Source organism: Rhinopithecus bieti, unplaced genomic scaffold (genome assembly GCF_001698545.2).
Source record: "Rhinopithecus bieti isolate Rb0 unplaced genomic scaffold, ASM169854v2 scaffold_3734, whole genome shotgun sequence".
NCBI classification, from domain to species: domain Eukaryota; kingdom Metazoa; phylum Chordata; class Mammalia; order Primates; family Cercopithecidae; genus Rhinopithecus; species Rhinopithecus bieti.
In genome coordinates, this window is record NW_016804423.1 from 2,447,577 (window position 1) to 2,467,820 (window position 20,244).

At 41.7% G+C, this 20,244-nt stretch overlaps 1 long non-coding RNA gene across 1 annotated transcript in view; it reads left to right on the forward strand.

Annotated features, from left to right (window-relative positions):
* Positions 1 to 16,922: 16,922 nt before the first annotated feature.
* Positions 16,923 to 20,244, forward strand: part of LOC108527054 (uncharacterized) — a 72,344-nt gene continuing 69,022 nt past the window's right edge. The window contains exons 1-2 of the long non-coding RNA XR_001884678.1: positions 16,923 to 17,030; positions 18,410 to 18,582. This is a non-coding gene — a long non-coding RNA (uncharacterized LOC108527054). The remainder of the gene's footprint in view (positions 17,031 to 18,409; positions 18,583 to 20,244) is intronic.

The window sequence follows — 20,244 nt, forward strand, 5'->3', positions numbered from 1 at the left end:
GTTTAATATTGGCCCCCACTCTCTTCTGGCTTGTAGTTTCTGCCAAGATATCTGCTGTTAGTCTAATGGGCTTCCCTTTGTCGGTAACCAGATCTTTCTGTCTGGCTGCCCCTAACATTTTTCCTTCATTTCAACCTTGGCAAATGACAATTATGTCTTGGGGTTGTTCTTCTCGAGGAGTATCTTTGTGGTGTTCTCTGTAGTTTCTGAATTTGAATGTTGGCCTGCTTTGCTAGATTGGGGAAGTTCTCCTGGATAATATCCTGAAGAGTGTTTTCCAACTTGGTTCCATTCTCCTTGTCACTTTCAAGCACACCAATCAAACGTACATTTGGTCTTTTCATGTAGTATCATATTTCTTGGAAGCTTTGTGCATTTCTTTTTACTCTTTTTTTCCTCTAAACTTCTCTTCTCACTTTATTTCATTAATTTGATTTTCAATCACTGATACCCTTTCTTCCACGTGATCAAATTGGCTATTGAAGCTTGTGCCTGTGTCACATAGTTCTCGTGGCATGGTTTTCCCCTCCATCAGGTCATTTAAGGTCTTTTCTATCTCTACACTGTTTATTCTAGTTAGCCACTCGTCTAATCTTTTTTTCAAGGTTTTTAGCTTCCTTGCAATGAGTTCAAACATCCTCCTTTAGCTCAAAGAAGTTTCTTATTACTGACCTTCTGAAGCCTACTTCTGTCAGCTCATCAATGTCATTCTCCCTCCAGCTTTGTTCCATTCCTGGTGAGGAGTGGCAATCCTTTGGTGGAGAAGAGGCACTATGGTTTTTAGAATTTTCAGCTTTTCTGTTCTGGTTTCTCCCCATCTTTGTGGTTTTATCTGCCATTGGTCTTTGATGTTGGTGACTTACAGATGGGATTTTGGTGTGGATGTCCTTTTTGTTGATGTTGATAATATTCCTTTCTGTTTGTTAGTTTCCCTTCTAACAGTCAGGTCCTTCAGCTGCAGGTCTGTTGGAGTTGACTGGAGGTCCAATCCAGACCCTGTTTGCCTGGGTATCACCAACGGAGGCTGCAGAACAGCAAGTATTGCAGAACAGGAAATATTGCTGCCCGATCCTTCCTCTGGAAGCTTTGTCCTAGAGGGGCAGCCTCCTATATGAAGTGTCAGTCAGCCCCTACTGGGAGGTGTCTCCCAGTTAGGCTACATGGGGGTCAGGGACCCACTTAAGGAGGCAGTCTGTCCGTTCTCAGAGCTCAAACATGGTGCTGGGAGAACCACTGCTCTCTTCAGAGCTGTCAGACAGGGATGTTTAAGTCTGCAGAAGTTTCTGCTGCCTTTTGTTCAGCTATGCCCTGCCCCTAGAGGTGGAGTTTACAGAGGCAGCAGAGCTGCAGTGGGCTCCACCCAGTTTGAGCTTCCTGGCTGCTTTGTTTACCTACTCAAGCCTCAGCAATGGCAGACACCCCTCTCCCCACCAGGCTGCTGCCTTGCAGGTCGATCTCAGACTGATGTGCTAGCAGTGAGGAAGGCTCCATGGGCATGTGACCCACCAAGCCAGGCATGGGATATATTCTCCTGGTGGGCTGTTTGCTAAGACCTTGGAAAAGCACAGTATTTGGGTGGGAGTGTCCCGGTTTTCCAGGTACCATCAGTCATGGCTTCCCTTGGCTAGGAAAGGGAAATCCCCCAACCCCTTGCGCTTCCTGGGTGATGTGATGCCCCGCCCTGCTTTGGCTTGCCCTCCATGGGCTGCACTAACTGTTCAATCAGTCCCAATGAGATGAATCAGGCATCTCAGTTGGAAATGCAGAAATCACCCATCTTCTGCGTCAATCACACTGGGAGCTGCAGACTGGAGCTGTTCACATTCAGCCATCTTGGAACAGAATCCCCCCCCTTTTTTTTTGAGACAGATTTTCACTCTTGTCACCCAGGCTGGAGTGCAATGACATGACCTCAGCTCACTGCAACCTCTGCCTCCCAGGTTCAAGCAATTCTCCTGCATCAGTCTTCTGAGTAGCTGGAATTACAGGTGCCCGCTACCATATCCGGCTAATGTTTTGTATTTTTAGTAGAGATGGGGGTTTCACCATCTTGGGCAGGCTGGTCTCGAACTCCTGACCTCAGGTGATCGCCTGCCTTGGCCTCTCAAGTACTGGGATAAGAGGTGTGAGCCACTGCACCCGGCTTCTTTTCCTTTCTTTACCAGTTACCAAATAATTCGTTGTTTCTCTCACCTCTTCCCAAAGAACAAGAAGGCAAATGAGGCATCCTTTTGTTTTTCAATATCATCAAGAACCAATGGGCTTAAATGTATGTTATGTATTTCAGTGCAGTTATTATTGTTGATGTTCTTATTGACCATTGGTCAAGGGGAATTTATTCAAGTTGACTTGCATCTTTCTGACTTTACCCCAGTAATCTCTGATAGTTCTCAGGATGTGGAGAGGCCTCAAGTGGCCCAAGAGGTGGGAAGGAAGGAGAGAAGCAAGGAGAAAAGGAAGGAAAGAAAGAGGAGGGAAAAGCAATATAGAAGAAAGAAAAATAAAAAATAAATTGGCTACTTTTTGATTCAGTTTCAATTTAGGCCACTTTAATGGCACTGGTGAATGCACACTCCCCACTAAATGCACAACCACTGGTGATTGTAAACCCATATCCAGAGTTTCAAACAAAAAGAGATGCAGCACCTTCAGGAAAGCTTGAAGCATTTTTATCCTCATTTCTGATATTTAAACCAAAGCTGAGTGCTCTTCCCCCAGTAAAACATCTGTGAATCTGTGATGGTGTCTCAGAATCTGATCACAGAGATTAGGGTCGCTTCCCAGCTGTGACTCATAAAGTAGTTCTTCATCTTCACTAGGATGATTAGGATATGTGCCTAGACAATCATTTTTCATTTCCTTTCCCATTTAAATAAAGCTTGGTATAGTCTACTACCTTTGAAGAAAAACGAGAGTTCTAAGACTAGTGTAATGATTTGCTTGTGTTTGTGACACCTTTGCTTCACAGAGCTGAACTTTGCACAAGCTTTATGCAATGGGTACCCTGTATCATTGCAGCCATATCCCAGGACAACACTCTTGAGTGACAGCTGCTTATGAGGGCAGGTTTAAATAACTAATTCAGTTGCTAGGTACATCATGTCCCAGTATGCAATGTGGAAAAACCAGTCCTTTCTACCTACACAGGATTTTCAGGGCAGACAGCATCCTTGCTAAATGGCAAAACTGGGCTCACGTTTGGAGTTTTTCATGGCTCATATTCCGGTTACGTAGAATTTATTGGGCACATCTATGTGTTCAACACCATGAAAATCCAAGTCCAGCCCAAAAGAATGGCAACAAGAAAGAGGCACAAATTGCGGGTAAATAGTAAATATTTTTAACTAGGAGGAGAGACCTTTATCCACTTTCCCTAGCAACACCCAGCATCGTTCAGGAAGTTTGGTTTTTATTTCTGGTTCTGAACCATTGGTGATTGTTTTCCAAGGTTTCGACCATTGGCTATGGAAGTGGCTGAAACCTGCCTTTGCTTGAAGAAAGAAGAGGACTACAGACAGTAATTGAAGGGACTCTGGGATGGTACAGACTGTGCAGATTTGGAGGGAGTGAGACTGTCGCTTGCATTCCTGAGCTCCTACCTGACCTCTGTACATGCTGAGGAGCTGACCTGAGGCCAGTGCATGCCAGAATATCACTTGAGAACTTTATTAGTCTATTAGTGTAAATACTTTCAAGGTAACTTAGTAAGCCTTCACTTCTATTATCATAACCTCTTCCCTAATGAAAAGGTAGTTTAGGCAATCCTGGTTGAAACCACGCCTCTCCATCTTCTAGTTTTAAACTGATGCATGGGCTTATTCCGACTCATTTTCTGGACCTGGACTATGAAGACCTTTATTGCCTTTGAGTAAAGATGTTTTCTTTCCATTGATACACAAGCACTCGTTAATAATTACAATATTCCAGAACACCCTTTCTGAACCACTCACTTTGACTTTCTTTAATCTTCCATTATTCTCATAAAAGAGAAGTTAAAACTATTTCTTTTTCAAATGAACACCTGTAATATATCCCTTACCATCTTGTAAGAGCTGGAGAGAGATAGTAGTATAATAATTAGCATTGCAAAAATTTCCGTTCTCATTTCTATTTATTAAGCAAATGTTCTTGGAAAGGTTCTTAAATTATAATTTATATATTACATGTACATACATATTCTTAGAATTCTACTCAGATTTTTCTGCATAATTTTAATGCCTTAAAATGCTTACATTTGCATTTAGCTACTCTTCTGAAGATTAATAGAACCAGCAAAAGTAATCACATTATGAACAACTTAAATATAGAATTTCGAACATGCAGGCTCCTTTTTTACTTTTCATTTTTTTTCAACTATCATTTGGCCTGGTATCTAAAAAATTTGAGGAAACAAAAAATCCAAATTACAAAGCATCTTAGTTCTTTCTCTCTTTCTTCTTTGACCCCTTAAGAATATAAACTCAATTCTAGGCCCTTGGTTTACGGATATTACTTGTGATTACTCTTAAAGGGCAGCCCTTGCAGGGTTACCCTAGGAGAAAGAAGTGACAACCTTCCACTGGGGCCCCTCTGAAAAGAGGGGCAAGAACTCCCTGCTTCCCAAAGGATATCCCTAATACCAGGTGGGAACAGCCTCCAGAGAGGCAGTGAACTCTTCAGTACACAGAGAGATGCAGTCACATTTGTTTACTGGCCAGCTGAAACCCAGCAAGATGTATCTTTTTTTCTCAGACTTTGGTGAAAATCTCTCTAAAATGTGCCCTATCTTAATAAACAAACAAAAAAAGAATATGATTGAGTTTCTTGCTTAATGTTGAATATTCATATGACATTAATTATTCTGACCCTCAAATATGATAGTATCGCATATAGAGCAGTGTTTTATCAAAGTGTGGTCCCTGTACCAGCTACATTGGCAGAGCTTGGAGAAATGGTTCAGTTAGACCAAAGAACCAATAAATGAGAATTTAAAGGCTTACGAACTGGGAAACTGCATTTTAACACATTTTTAATAATTCTGATGCTCAATGAACAAGTGACTAAATATTTTTTTTTGCAATTTTTGTGGCATTTTTATTGTTTTCTTCAAATTTTTTAGTGCCAGATATAAATAACTCCTTACATGAGACTAACCCTTTTCACTGTAAATGGAGAACAAAGAACTGAATGTTTGTCGTGAAAAGCTCTGTCTATGAGGTGAATGCCCTAAGGGGAATGTGAAGTTAAGAGGGGTTCCGTAACATACATTCCCACCAACTTGGAGATGCTAAAATGAGTTGATGAAATTTCCAGCAGACAAGTGACTGAATATTGATTATACCACAGGGAAACTACAGCATAAAAAACACTAGGATATAATGTTTATGCGACTAAATTGAAACAATAGCGATGCCAGCACAGAAGATGATACTATGTCTGAGAACCCATCTCTGATCAGTCGAGGCAAGTAGTGTAGTGATGGTATAATACTTTCTTGTTTTAAAACCAAAGTGGATAAAATCCCAATGATTTATTCACTTGACTGGCTCATTATAGATTTTCTGTAGCATGGTGGCTGGCACCATGCATTCAGTGATACATGTTTTTCTTCAACCCTGAATTTCCTTTTCAACTGAAAGCAAAGAAACTAAATGCAAAAGAGGTAGGAAATGAATGGTTCCCTTTTTGTCCAGAGGACCAATTCTCTTGCCTGGAAGGGTAAATGCATTGGTACATGTAGTGGCAAGTGGCATGTGGCATCAATAGCACCAATATCAGGGTTGGCCAAAGGACTCTCCAATTTCTCTCAATCCACGTTTTCCTGCCCCACTCCAACCTGGCTCCAGAACAGACCCCGTTAGCATCACTGTCACACAGAGCACTAGGTGCAACAGGAATGCTTCATTTCTCTAATTACTTCATCCAATAACAGCATCTAACCCTGGTGATCGCAGCTTCCTTCTTGAAGCACATTTTTCCCTTTGTTCTCCATGACACCACCTTCTTCCTGTTTTCCTTCTATTTCTACAGTCTTCCATCCAAACTCTAAGTGTTGGAGTTCCTCGAAGGTTAATCCTAAACTCTTTTCTCTGATTTCTCTGTAGTCTCTTCCTATTTGTCAACATCTACAATGGATGTGATTAAGATTTTCAGCTATGAGGCTAGGCGTGGTGGCTCATGCCTATATCCTAGCATTTTGGGAGGCCGAGGTGGGCAGATCACATGAGGCCAGGAGTTTGAGACCAGCCTGGCCAACGTGGCGAAACCCCATCTCTACTAAAAATACAAAAGTTAGCCGGGCATGGTGGTGCATGCTTGTAATCCCAACTACTCGGGAGGCTGAGGCACAAGATCTCTTGAACCCGGGAGGTAGACATTGCAGTGAGCCAAGGTCATGCCACTGCACTCAGCCTGGGCAACAGAGTGAGACTCTGCCTAAGAAAAAAGAAAAGAAAAGAAATTTTCAGCTATGCACAGAGGACTTCTAAATTCGTTTCTTGAACACGGAACTCATCTCTGAGCTCCAGACTTGTGTTTCCCACTCAAAATCTCCATCCGGGTTAGGCTCTTATGATGATATTTATGCCCTTATAAAAAAAGCCTGTAATCCCAGCACTTTGGGAGGCCGAGACGGGCAGATCACGAGGTCAGGAGATCGAGACCATCCTGGCTAACACGGTGAAACCCCGTCTCTACTAAAAAATACAATAAAACTAGCCGGGCGAGGTGGCGGGCACCTGTAGTCCCAGCTACTCCGGAGGCTGAGGCAGGAGAATAGCGTGAACCCGGGAGGCGGAGCTTGCAGTGAGCTGAGATCCGGCCACTGCACTCCAGCCTGGGTGACAGAGCAAGACTCCGTCTCAAAAAAAGAAAAAAAAAAAGAAGAGACATGAGATATCATTCTCTTCACTGCATGGGGATATAGAAAGAAGGCAACCACCTGCAAATGAAGAAACAGGCCCTCACCAGACAGCGATAAATCTGCTGGCAATTTGATCTGGACTTCTCAGCCTCTAGAACTGTAAGAAATATTGTATTTAAAAAAGAAAATCTCCATCTGACTGTCTCAGAAGCAGATAATGTTGAATAGAGTTTTATCTTTTCTTCACTTCACCCCTAATTTGGCCCTTCTCCACTAGTTCCTATTTGTGAATGGCCTCTCCAACTGTCTGATAACCCATCTTTGATTTCTTTGTTTCCCTTATGTCTCATATTTAATCATCAAGCCCTGTCCTTTTTCTTCGTAAATCTCACCAACACTCCCCCATGTATCTCCACCTCCACCACTGCCCTTGTCTAAGCTACAGTCATCTCTCATCTGGACCGACGCAAAGGTCTCCTGCTCTGTTCTATTCTTCACACCACAGTCAGAAAGAGTTTTAGATAATGACTATCTTGGCTGTGTCATTCCTTTTTAAAAGTCATTCAAGGACCTTCTCCATTCAAGTCCACTCCTCCTGTGGGCTCTGGACCTGGTTGACTGAGCCCGGCAACTTTTAGCCTCCCTCTGAGCTTGTCTCTGTATCCTCACTGGGCTCCAGTTCCTCAGTAGGACGGGATCCCTCCCGTGCTGGGCCAGTGGACTTACTTGCTGTTGCCCCTGCTCAGATCTGTCTTCTCTTTCTTTCTCTGACTGGCTCAATCTTTGTGTGTCTTTAAGCTCAGATCAAATGGTGTTTCCTCAGAGCAGCCTTCTCATCATCAGAAAAGACTGCATCCCCATTATGGACTCTTCTAGAGCTCCACAGAACTGCATGTCCTTCCTTCTTATCACAGGTTGCACATTTGCATTTATTTGTTTAATTTTTGGATGAATGTATATCTTTCTCAGGAGACTGGAAGTTTCTTAAGGATAAGACCAAGACCTTCTGCCCTGAATCACCTGAATCACCACCGTTGCAAACCAAGTCAGCCCTGGCTGGTGCTGAGCAAAGACTCACAGTCCGGAAGACAAAGGCAGGGACCCGGAAGACAAAGGCAGGGACCCGGAAGACAAAGGCAGGGACCCACAGCACCGAGCCTGTGCCCGTGGCCAGCTCCCAGTGGCCAATCCCTGTGGACCGGCCCCGCCTGCCTGCCTTTCTCGCATCCCTCCACACCGACCGGCTCACAGGGAGGCCCTAAGTCGGCTAGATCTTCTCCCTTCACTCTTCAACACACTTCACAGTGTTCAGGGAGAAAGGTGAGGGCCAGGGACCAGGAAGCACAGGTAGGAAGGCCGTCTCGCTGCGACCAAGAAGCCACATGCAAACTGGATTAGTCAATAGTTACTGCTATTGTTATTGTTGTTATTATTTTCACAGGTCTAAGCATCTTACATCTATCTGTTTCTGAATGACACCAGCTCATGGTTTTCAGTTTTCCATACTTTTATTTGTTTGATTTTAATATCAAGGTTATACGAGACTCATAGAATGGCTGGGGGAGTTTTCTCTCTTTCTATTTTTGATATGAGTTTGTATCACTTTAAAACTGTGTTTTCCTTAAAGATTTGGCAGAATTCACCTGTAAAACTGTGTGAGTCTGGTGTTCTCTTTGTGGAAGGATTTTAAAATATTCATTCAGTTTGTTTAATACTTATGAGATTATTCAGGCTTTCTAATTTAAATACAGCTAATCTCAGATTTTTTGAAGCTAGTTTTGGTACATTTCTAGGAATTTGTTTAAAATTTTAAAATTCTTAACAACCTTTGAAATCTACCTGCAATCTCCTCTGCAGGTCAAATACTGAGTATTTGTGACCCCTCCCTACATTTCTTGGTCAGAGGTTTATTCTTAATCTTTTCAAAGAACCAGTTTTGACATTGTTGGCCCTCTCTGTTGAATCTGTTTGTTATTATCTCCTTTTTTTCTACTTTCTAGGCTTCCATTGTTATGCTTTTTCTAACTTCTGAAATAGAAAGATTAACCAGTTAATACTTTATTAATTTTCTCTGCTCACATAATCTTCTACACTTCCTTTTAAGCCTTACTTGAACTGTCCTTCACATATTTTAATGTGGAATTTTTATTGTTGTTGAGGTGCATTCTTTTTGTTTGCATTTTGAATTTTTTAAATTGATGGTTGACATTGGAATTAGAAAGCTATAACATGTCAGAATACGTGCATTTTTAATGTTGTCTATCTCTTACTGATTTACAACTTGATTGCTGTGTAATCAGAGAATGTGGCCTGCTTTAATATAATCTTTGAAATTCATTTAGACTTCTTTTGTGACACGGCACATGATATTTGTATAAATGTTCTTTGTAGTAATGAAAATAATGGTTCTCAAATTGTTAAGCAGCTTTCATTATATGCCCACTAAATCCAGCTCGTTAATTGTCTCATTCAAAGATTTCTATCGGTACTAAATATTTTTGGCCTGGTCTATCACTTTCTAACCAAGTTATAAGAATATATTCAAGTGTATTAATGAATTTGCCTATATCTCCATGTAATTCTGTCAATTTTTCTTATATTTTGTGGCATTTTATTACATCCATAAATATTTAGATCTTTATAACCTCATGAGCAATTTAAACTTAAATAAAATATAATGACCCTCTTCATCTGTAATAATGGTTTTGCCTTTTAGGCTTTTCCTCTGATATTAATATTACTAGGCCAGATTTCTTTGAGTTGTTATCTGCCTGGCACACATTTTTCAATTAATTACCTAAGTATTCTATTTCTATATTCTTAGGCTTTACGCATATCTCTTGCAAAAAGCATATAATTTAATTTTTTGATTCTCATCTGGAAATCTTTGTCTTTTTACCTAATCCATTCCTGGTGATGACTAGTGCATTTGGTTTATTTCCGCCATCTCATTTTTGTGCTTTCTATTTTCTGTTTGCTGTATCATGCTTACTTTTTTCTTATTTCTTGCATTTCCTTACTGTATTGGCTCTCCCTGTATCTATCCAATTAAAATAATAAATCTAAAGTGAATTTAACATATCTACCCTTTCATGAATAGAACAAAGACCTTAGGATGTTTTTTTATCATCCTCCATCTGACTAATCTGCTATCGTTGTACATATACTTTCATATTTTTAATTTTAGCCCCAGAAATTAGACATTTCCATTATTGTTCTATAAGCCAATGTTGGTTTAGATTTTCCCACTTGCTCTCAGTTCCCTCAGTGATCACATCTTCTCTTGGGATGCTTTGCATTCTTTCTGAGGTTGATCCTGCCAAAGTTTCTCTACGTACGACTCTGGTTGTAAGTGCTTTCAGTTTTTGCTTTTCTGAAAAATATTATTATCCCATTCTTGAACTTGGGACATCACTTGATCATGTACAGCAATTTGTATTGCATTTGTTTTTCTAATTTTTTAAGGATACCATTCCACTTTCTCCTGGTGTGTCTCTTGGGTTTCCTTTATTTTTGTCAGTTCTGAAAACTTATCAGCTATATCTTCCTTGTTCTCTCACTTATATTCTTTCAATTTTCTTGGCTATTTTTATTTGGCATTTAATCTTTATAATGTCTGAAGTCTTTGAGAATGGAAATAAATTACTTGTGACTTCTGCATATTCTCACTCAGTGACTTTTTTCATTGCATGTTAATGGGTGTGTGTGTGTGTGTGCATGTGCATGCACTAATATTTGGACAAATACAATATGTGAGAATCCCTAGGAATCAAGATTCAGGATTATTTTCTGCAGAGATTCGCCTGAAAATGTAATGGGCGCTGCCTGCCTGGACATGTTTAATGCCTCAGCCTGGGGCTCCTTGAGCGTGGGGGCGGGGGGGTGGTGCACATTTGGACTCTAGGTGCATGAGACCAAGCTTTGCTCTTATATTCTCATGGAGATGCTATTTTTCCATTTGGAAAAAGGACAGAGCTCAAGATGTTCTTCCTTGGTTCTCTTGCAGGCAGTCAGATTTTTTTTTTCACCCACCATTTCTCTGAAGCTAGAGTTCCTCCAATTGTCCTGGCTTTGTGTAGGAGGTTTTAATTCAACTATGCAAATTTGCAAGCAGATTCAGAGTCCTATCTCTCATTCCGCTAAGTGGCCACAATAATTCTCAAAACTATGTTGCCAGTTTTGACTTTTGTATGCAAATTTTGGTACATTGGCTTCTATGATTACCTTCACCCAGCTCTGGTTTTATTTTATTCACATTTTTTTCCAGCTTTTAAAGAGTTCTGGTGTGTGTGTGTGTGTGTGTGTGTGTGTGTGTGTGTGTGTGTGTGTTGAGCAACAGGCATTTTAAAATAACTTATCCAGCATGAAGCCATTTTAGAAAACCTGATCTACCCCTCTTCCATCAGCAGATTTCCTAGAAAAGCTCTGTTCTTCTTAAAAGGGGTTTTTTGACCATTGGATTTCCTTAAATGTATACCTGATGTTCTTCTATAAAATGACTGAAGCAGAGTTGGTGCTAGATATAATAGAATGTGTGTGTTTTAAGGCAGAGATTGGGTTAAAATAATTGCTAAGACTTCTTTTAGCTTTAGTATGCCCTCTTTCTTTCTCACCAGTGAAGAGAGTTGGATGAGTCATGTAGCACAGTGCTATTACTGGTCTGTCAAGGACTCTCTTGTTTTATTTCATTTCATTATTTTTCCCTTCATTGTCCATCAGTGACCCAATCCTTCCCTTACCAAAACATCAACTGAATTGTGTTTATTAAATGTCCTTGGATACAAATGTATCCTTGAAAGATACACCATATATATGTGATTTTAAGCCACACACTTTTGTGTTACGGATCCTGTTTTCCCATTCAGTGCTGTTTTCCAGATCTCTCCATGTTGCTAAATTGCGTTTCTGACTGTGGGATGCAATTTAACAATGTGTTTTTACTACATGGTTACTTACATGTTCACCTAGCGAAGGACACCTAGGTTTCTTCCAACTCTCTCCTCCCACAAACAATGCTGTGCATATCTCTTACGAACTGGATAAGTCTCTCTGATTCCCTGAATCGATGCATGCTTGCCTTTAATAAATGCCATAGAATGCTCTGCAGGGTGACTGTCTTTTTTTTTTTTTTTTTTTTTTTTTTTTGAGACGGAGTCTCGCTCTGTCGCCCAGGCTGGAGTGCAGTGGCCGGATCTGAGCTCAATGCAAGCTCTGCCTCCCAGGTTTACGCCATTCTCCTGCCTCAGCCTCCGGAGTAGCTGGGACTACAGGCGCCCGCCACCTCGCCCGGCTAGTTTTTTGTATTTTTTAGTAGAGACGGGGTTTCACCATATTAGCCAGGATGGTCTCAATCTCCTGACCTCGTGATCCGCCCGTCTCGGCCTCCCAAAGTGCTGGGATTACAGGCTTGAGCCACCGTGCCCGGCCTGGGTGACTGTCTTCTTCCCATAAGGAATGAGGGTGCCCGTTTTCAATTTCACAGCTGTTTGAAACAACATGGTCTAAGGTTGGGCCAAGTAGCAGCAGTAGGAGTGGTGCGAAAAAGATTATGGGTATATTTTGAAAGTAGGTTCCAAAAGATTTTCTGGCGAAATCAATATGGGATATGAAACAAAGAAAGGAGTGAAGGAAACACCAAGTACCTGGCACTTAGTAACTGGAATTCTCATCAACTGAGGTGAGGGTTGCCGAAGGTGCAGCTTTTGGGAGTGAGAAGAAAAGTTGGGAGTTGTCTTGAATATGTTAAGTTTGAGTGTTTAATTAGAGATCCACATGGAAATATGAAATAGGCAATCGGATATATAGTCTGAACTTCATGAGAGATATCTGTGCTAGAGATAGCAATTCAGGAATCGGTTGCATACAGATGGTGTTTAGAACCACAGTGCTGGGTGAAATCCCATAGGAAAAGCATGCAGCCAGGGAAGAAAAGAGGGGCAAATCCTAAGCCCTTGTCTCTTCCAACTTGGTGAGGCTGGAGACAAGGGGGGGATAGTCTACAAGGAGCAACCAATGAGATAGAAGGAAACCCAGTGGAGCACGTAGTCCCAGAAGGCAAAAGAAGAAGCTGTATCAAAGAGTGAAGAGGGATATGCTTTGACAAATGCATTTGGAAGGTCAAGTACAAGAATGAAAATTGAAAGCCAGAATTATTGAGGAAAAGACCATCAGTGACTTGGGGAAGGGAATTGGAGAGGTGTGATGATCATCTATTTTGGGTTGGGTTTGAAGAAGAAAGAGTGAACACAGACAACATTTTTGAATAGTTTTGCTTTTAAAGGGAAGCAGAGAATTACATGGGGGCAGTAGCAAGATAGAGACACATCACAGTTTGGGATTTTTTTAAGATAGGAAAGCTCGTAATGTAAAGATGTCTTAATGGAAGTGATCCAGAACAGGGAAAAGTGATGACATCGGAGGGAAGAAAGAATTGCTACTTCAGTATCGTGGAGTAGTCAGGAGGGCCTGAGGCCTGTAAAAATGGAGAGGTTTGCCTTAGATGATGGTACCAACAGTTACCCTCTGCTAGTGGGGGGAAGGCACAGTGTTCCATTCCTGATGTTTAGATGTGGGTAGAAACAATTAAGGGAATTATGTGAACAAGCTCATTGGATGCCTCCAAGTCTGTGAGCGAGGAGGGGAGATTTGTTGGGGGCTTCAGGAGAGAGGGGCAAATGGAAGTTACTCATGTAGAGGAGGGAAGAAACAATTGGAGCAGGAATGAATAGTGTAAATACCAGCAGCACCAAAGCCCCACTGAGGTTCATGGCCATTAAGTTAATGTGAGACCCATGTAGTGCTTGACTTTTCTCCAGTGAAACTCAGGCTGAATTGACGCACACAGGGATTAGACAGAGAGCGACAGTCAAGCTGTGGTTTCGATGGGTGAGGATCAGGAAGCAAGACCGGGGAAGGGAGCTGGATGTGTTGAAGGGCATCATGATGAATGGCTGTGGCAGTCACACTGGGTCACATTGGGTGGTGAAAAGAGAGGACTTCAGTGGACAGAGCGACACTGAAAGCTTGAGGTGATCCATGGATTGTGGCTCAAGGTGGAACCAAAGGATGGCTGAGAGTCAGGGAAACAGGAAGGGAGCTGGACAGATGAGAGGTGGTAGCCAGAGTGCAAGATTCACCTATCTGAATTTGAGGTGCAGTGGTATTTGTTGATAATGACAAAGCTGGATTGTTGACCTTGAAGGTGACTGTGTGTAGTAAGGTGAGGGATAGGGCCAGGGGAGAGTGTGTGAGTATCATCCTTGACTCTTCTCATGGTAGGGCCAGTCTCCCTCTCAGGTCTCTTGACCTCGTCCTCTGGACAATATAGCCAGTCTTGAGATTTTAATAGAACCCGCTTGTAAGAAAGCATGGGCCTTTTTTGCTCATAGAGGTCTTCTCTACGTATTAATTTCATCGCTTGTAAAAAAGCATGGGCCTTTTCTGTTCATAGACGTCTTCTCTTCCTATTAATTTTTTAATGGTCATCTGTCTATTTGATTTTTTTTCTGTGACTTTTCTGACCCTCTTTGGCATTTTATTTTTTTCCCCAGAAATTTGCCCTATCAATTGGTTTTATAATGTATTGATGTTGTTTCTAATATGCTTTTTTCTTTTAAAATCAGTTAAATCTGCAGTTATTTTCCTTTCCTTTCAATATTGTTTTAAATTTTCTTTGCCAGAGATTTTCTGCTAACATTTCAGAGAAGCAGATTTTATTATTTATGTTATCAGGGTTTTTTCCCTGAATTTTGCTGATTTAAAAAAAACATATTTTGTTCCCTTCCATTTATTTGTGCTTTCTCTTTTTTCCCCTCACTTTCAGGGTTGCATGCTGAGTTCTTTTGCTTTTTTATTTTTCTTATTTTTAATTAGTATTGTCACAGTTACAAATTTCTTTCTGAAGTACAACTTTAACAGTTTCCAACAAAGTTTAACGTGTACTGTTTTCACTGTTATTCAGTTCTAAGTATTTCCCAAGTTCATGTCTCATTTTTAACAAATTTAATATGGATTTTTCTTTCCTCCTATATGAAATTTTGAAGTAATTCTTTTGTTTATGGTTTTATTGGATTGTGGTCAGAGAATATTGCTCAGAGCTAGTTTCTGATTTAGAATTTACTGAGTTTTTCTTGATACTCTAACACAGAAGATGTTCATGACGGCTTCCTGTGTCTTCAACAAAGTGCATTTTCCACTGATGGGGAATGTGTGTGCCTACTGTCACCCTTATCCACTTGGTTGAATGTGTCATATTATCAGTAGTGTTCCCTCTGTGTTCTTTAGGACGATTTTGCCCTAAATCTTCTGTTGCTTGGTAACAAAATCACCATCTTAATTTTATTATTGGTTTGTATTTGGTAGCATATCTTTCTTAAATCCTTTTACTTAAAAAAAAAAGTCAGTACACATTGTTTTCAGTGTGTCTTTTCATGACAAGCTGGATTTGTTCATTTTCTTCATCAAGCAAACCTGAGATCTGTCCTTTGGGAAGTTTGGCTTCTCTGCATTTGCTGATATTGCTGATACCTCATATTGTGCTTTATTTACTAAACTTCGTTTTTATTTCTTTTTCTTTTCTTGTTATTTCTAATTAGGTATATTTTCTTCTAGTGCTTAAAAAGCTATTTAATTTTAATTTTCTTAGAGTTGTCTTTATTTTATAAAGACCTTTAACTTTTCCTCCTAATTTCCATCTTTACCGGAAACAAGATACAATACTCACCTGCTTCTCATGGTCTCATATTCTGATGTTCCGTCGGCCATGCCTCCGCCTCCGCTGTCATCGGGCTCTGCACTCCATTGGGGCCTTGTCACCTGGAGTTTGGGTTCTGGTTCCTGCAGATGTGCTTTTCTTTGTTTTGTTGACGTGGTTTTGGTTTTAGTCACTGCTTACTGAGAATACAATAAAACGCGCCGGTTTATTTACTGAACCTTGCTTTCCATGTATCCCCGTGTGCTCCTCAGTGTATATCTCCTCGTAGAATCGCGTCTCTCAAGTACCTTTTGGAAGAGGAATCTTGTGGTCAACATTCTGTGGTCCTTTGTACCAGGGAATTCCTTTCTGCCATCCTCGTGGTGCGCTCAGATCTCGGCGGCCGCCCCTCCCTTGGGGCTTTGGGTCCCGCCTCCCTTTGCTGCCGGGGTTTTCGCTTCGCCGGGCGCCATGTTAATCCCTCCGGAACACCTCACAGTTTTCTTTGTGTCTGACATTCTTTTTTGAGACGGAGTCTCGCTCTGTCGCCCAGGCTGGGGTGCGGTGGCGCCATCTCGGTTCACTGCAAGCTCCGCCTCTCGGGTTCCCGCCATTCTCCTGCCTCAGCCTCCCGAGTAGCTGGAACTACAGGCGCCGCCACCGCGCCCGGGTAATTTTATTTTTTTATTTTAGCCTCGTGTTAGCCAGGATGGTCTCTATCTCCTGACCTGTGATCCGCCCACCTCGGCGTCCCAAAGTGCTGGGGTTACAGGCGTGAGCCACGCGACATAGCCAAATGCGGTCTCGCCTGTCTCCTCTGCTTGGCACTGGACACTTTTCCGTCCTAGGCCTTCTGACTTTCTTTAATACTGCAAGGCTCCCTGTCATTATTTAACAAAGTGTATCATCTGATTTTTTTTCTACTTAAGTCCACTCATACTAGGACTTTCGATACTTCAACTTCTTTCTTCCATTCCTCTTAACTTTTTAAATTTGTTTCCATCTGCTTATCACTAATGGAATTATTTGGAGACCTCCTCTCCTGATTTTCCCAGCTCACTTCCGCCTACTGTGAGTTAGTCATTTTGCTATTAGGGTGGTGTAAAAGTAATGGCAGTTTCTGTAATTAGAAGTAACCGCAAAAAAAAAAAAAAAAAAAAAAAAACCATTACTTTTACACCATCTTAATATTTAGCCTTTCATTGTGTTTTTTCATCTAAGCGATTGTATTTTTCATAAAAATATTTTCATTTCCTTTACCTGGTGACAGCCTGATCCTGGCTCATATTTCCCATATGTTCTGTTAGGGTCTCTCTGAGTTCCAGTCTGTGGGCCCTGTGCCTAGACCTCCTGGTCCTAACTGAAACTCTGTCTCTTTTTAGCTGGGTAAGTTTTAGAAAGATTCTTAGCTACTCCTTGCTTGAGTTTATTCATCTGCAAAACAGAAATAAGTGCCTATGTCACAGAGCTACTGAAAAGAGCAAATGAACAAAGTAGGTAAGTTACTTAGAACAGTTCTTGAAACATAATAAATACTAGCAATTATTGTTCATTTAAATTAATTTTTGTATTTTCCAGTAATTATACTCTCCCTGCTAAAAGTTTCTCAGCATGTGGTCTTTCTTTTAGGGGGTGGTACTGGATAGATGCCTGTGGCTGTTCTTTTCTGTGAGCACATATTCAATGAGCGCTCAAAGAGCTCTGATTCCCTGGAAAATAGTCACAGATTTCTGTTTAGATTTCCGTCAACTTTCTCACTTTTTTGCTACGGCCTGGGATAAATTCAGAGACAAAACCACCAGAGTCCAAAGTTAATCACCCATCTTCTCCTCTGAGGAGTCTATTGACGCTTTATTTTCCTGTTTAAATTATTGATAGGAGTAACAGGAAAGAGAGAATGTGGAATTCTAGCATGATGGCACTCAAAGGTGATGAGGGATAAGATATTGCAGTGTCGGACCTGCGAAGAAACATCCTCCTCCTCCCACCAAACACATGTACTGGCACGTTGAGCGCCTGAGTAAAAGTATTCAGGAATGAGGGTGTCAGAGGAAAAACAAGTGGAGAGGAAGGGGAAGTCCCATCTTAGGAGCAGACATGACCTAGTCCATCATATTGAAGAAAGATGGCTGGGAAATGAAGGAAAAAACCCCACTTGCACTTGCTTCTTACCTGACTGCACCTCTCACCCATGGTGCTCCATGTAAGCAAGATGCAAACATGCAGAGCTGCACCAGAAACATAACAGAACTGGAGACGTGTCTGTCATGTTCCACAGGGTGATGGTACCTCACAGTTCAAGCCAGATATTCTCAGTCATGCCTACTGTGTCCATGTAATTTTTTTTTTTTTTTTTTTTTTTTTTTTGAGAAAACAAAACACTGCATCACCCAGGCTGGAGTGCAGTGCTGCAATCTCAGCTCACTGCAACCTCTGCCTCCTGGGTTCAAGCAATTCTCATGCTTCAGCCTCCCGAGTAGCTGGGATTATAGGTGCATACCACCACACCCATCTAATTTTTGTATTTTTTATAGAGAGAGTTTAGCCATGTTGGCCAGGCTGGTCTCGAACACCTGACATCAAGTGATTCACCTGCCTTGACCTCCGGAATTGCTGGGATTACAGGCCTGAGTCACTGTGCCTGTTTCTGTGTAATTATTAATGACACCTCTTTCACTCCCAAGAATGGGTCCTTTTTGCATGATAATTATATCATTATATCTGTATCATATATCTGTACACTTTATAAACTGTTTAAAAATGCCACTAGAAATGTAGCATTTGAAGATGAAGCAATGCATTGGTTTTGTGTTGCTGCTGTCACAAATTACCACAAATTTAGTGTCTTAAAACAACAAAAATGTATTATCTTACAGTTGTGAAGGTTGGAAGTCCAAAATAAGGTTCAGCGGGTTAAGATGGAGCTGCCTGCAGAGCCTCATTCCTCCTGGAGACCCAGGGGAGAATTGTTCCCTTGCCTTTTCCAGCTTCCAGAGGTGCCCACGTTGTGAGGCTGGAGGCGCGCTACCCCTCTTCAAAGCCTGTGAAGGTGAGACAAGTGTTCTGATGTTGGGACACACTGACGTGGAGTCTCTTACCTCTTCTCTTCGTTTCTGAGAACCTTGTGATTACCTTGGGTTTCTCCAGATAACCCAGGATCATCTCCCCATTTTAAGCTCTTGACTATTCACATCTGTGTGGTCCCTTTTGTCATGTAAGGTGACAGAGTCCCAGGTTCTGGGAATTTGGGCTTGTACAGTTGGCGGGGGTAGAGGGGGCAGATGATTCTGCCTACCACAGGTGATTACAGAGGCTGTAACAGTCAGGTCTGACTCGGAAGTGGCAGCTTCCTCTTCCGAGGAGATGAACTCAGTGGTGTTTGATGGAGCAGGACACTGCAGGCAGAGTCCTTCAGCTCAGACCAATGGGGACATTGGAGTGAGCATGTCCTTTCAGAGTTCTAAAGAAATAACACAGCAGCAACAACCACCACCTCACAGCCTTGCGTGGAGGACTAACAGAATGATCAGCATACGTATGGGGGTTAGGGAAGAAAATCGACAGCATGGCACAGGCAGCCCGAGTCCCTGGCACCCTCCATGCAGGAGGAATGAGCGCTCGCCACAGCGCCAGGAAAGGTGATCAGGAATACTCGGGGCTCATTACACTCAAGAAGGATGCAGGAAACAGCACCAAGAAGTCACTGTTTTATACCTCCAAGTAAAGGTGTAAAACACTGTTTTATACCTCCAAGTAAAGGTGTAAAACACTGTTTTATACCTCCAAGTAAAGGTGTAAAACACTGTTTTATACCTCCAAGTATAAACAGTTTGAACTGTCCTGGGCCAGCTCAAAACTCCTCTGTTCTTCCTCTTTTGTTGTGCTTCAGCCTGCCTCTCAGCTAGTGGGAAACTTGTCCAGGGGGACACCCAGAGCCCATCCTCCACTGAACCCTGAGTCCTCGGCCGCCAGCCGCAGGGGCATTTTAGAAGCCTGCAGGTTGGGGACTGCAAAGGGGGTTGGTGGATTTCTTAAGGCATTGGAGCTAAAAACGATGTAGGAATGACTAGGGTAACACTGTCAGGATAGAATTATATCCGTCTTCAAAGCCTCATGTAACATTCCAGAAAGAGCATCTTGGCAATCCCATAGGGGCATCTTTAAAGCTGCCCCCAACCACTTGCAGGTGCCCTCCTGGCCTTTTCTTAGAGACTTCACAGAGTTACTCTGAGGTTTTGCTTCTTGTGAAAACAGTCTGAAGTGTCCTCTCCCAACAGGTGCCTGTGGCAGTGCATCTGGTTCGGTCACCTTCTGTCATTTGGTCTGGAAATCGCCGTAACAGAATTTTTATTTGCTTTATGTAGTATAAAGTATATACATATATGTAAATTATATGTACGTATTTACGTGTATATGTAATATCAAGTATGTGTACTATTAAGTATCTATACACAACATAATTAGATACAAAAATCACACACACACACATGAATTGTCTTTTCTGGGAGAAGCACATGGCTGCTGAAATGGTTGTTAAAGCAGGTGCACAAGGATTACCCATAGTGTAACAAATGTGCATAGTCACTTTAAGAACCTAGTTAGGATGTTAGCTTGTGTCCATGTGAAAGGATAAAAGATGGCATACAATGGTATGATTCGTTGTAGCACTAACTATTAATACCCATTGCCAAGGTTGTCGGTTTGTATGTCC